Source organism: Geospiza fortis, unplaced genomic scaffold (genome assembly GCF_000277835.1).
Source record: "Geospiza fortis unplaced genomic scaffold, GeoFor_1.0 C13677374, whole genome shotgun sequence".
Lineage (NCBI taxonomy): Eukaryota > Metazoa > Chordata > Aves > Passeriformes > Thraupidae > Geospiza > Geospiza fortis.
The window spans coordinates 603-1,991 of record NW_005058224.1 but is presented as its reverse complement, the minus strand read 5'-3'; the positions used below and the strand labels follow the sequence as shown (position 1 = coordinate 1,991).

Here is a 1,389-nt window from a genome sequence, read left to right as displayed (position 1 = left end):
TATTTGTTAATTGTTGTGCTATAAAATGCATACCATGTTCGTTCTAAACCGATTTACTATTATGAACAGCAGTACATCATAAGAATATTCTGTATTTTTAAGTATTTAGGAAAAATGTGCAGAAAATACATGGGGGAAGTTTGAACATTAAAATAATAATGATGGCAAGTGTATATATTTGTTTCCTTACAGGATCTGCTCTCACAGATGCATCACTATAGTCCTGGGGTTAAGCATAATGCACTTCTCGGACTCAAAGAACTCCTGTCTCAGTATCCCTTTGTAATTGATGCACACCTTTCCAGTATAATAAGTGAGGTGGCAGCTGTGTTTACAGACAAAGATTCCAGTGTCAGAGGAGCAGCTGTTCACCTGCTGCAGTTCTTGGCTTCAAAAATAAGAGCGGAACAGATTGCTCCATTTTTTCCTTTGGTAAGTGCCCATCTCTCTAGTGCCATGACTCATATCAGTGAGGGAATTCAGGAAGATTCATTGAAAGTCTTGGATGTTTTATTGGAAGCATACCCAGCTCTTCTTACAGACCGCAGCATTATATTGTTGAAGAATTTTGTAGAGCTTATTTCTCACCAGCAACTCTCAAAAAGACTGAAAAGCAGGGACAAACTTTCGTGGATGCTCTCTGTTAACCCAAATCGCAGAGTAACTTCTCAGCAGTGGAGGTTGAATGTACTTACTAGGCTCAAGAAGTTTCTCCAGGCAGTGGTAGATGGATCCAGTGATACGGAGGATGAAGGGCTTCAAGAGCAGAAGGACAACTCTCATTCTGTGAGGAACCCAATATGTATTAGTTGGAAGCTCCATGCAAATAATCAGCAACCTATACAACTGTTTGAAAATGGTGGCTTACGACCAAAGATCAACTCATCATTTAGACTGAGGTGAGAAAATGTTAACTAGTTTGGGAATTTAAGCAATTAAATTGTGTGATCACAATTTAATTTTTTTTGTGGGATTGTCCCTTAGCCATATTTTAGGACACTTAGTGTAATGTGTAGTGTACTGCAGAGGCTGGATAATACAGGAATACTCGACAGATAACTGTATTGTGTATATCAAGAACCTTTCCATTATAAAGGCTTTATTTTATGCTATTAATGATAATTTTGGATTACCAGCTCTGTTGGGATATTTTTGGAATGCAAACTGACAGCTTCTTGCAGGATATCTAACAGACCTAGGGACAAGTAGGCAAATTTCTTTGTGTGACATGTAAGCTTGTTTGTGATAATGAATTTCACTGAAATTTTGTGCTTTTACCTTCAGGAGTCTGTCATAAGCTTAGGAGTGTGTTATCTTTGACTGTAGCTCCTTTTAAAAAGGACAGCAGGATGGGATGTGTCTGGTGGTATGAAGTTCTGCTGAGTTTCA

At 38.3% G+C, this 1,389-nt stretch overlaps 1 pseudogene; it reads left to right on the top strand.

Moving 5' to 3' along the window:
- The first annotated feature begins 193 nt into the window (after nt 1–193).
- LOC102031647 lies at nt 194–1,037 on the top strand (annotated as a pseudogene).
- Nucleotides 1,038–1,389: the final 352 nt, after the last annotated feature.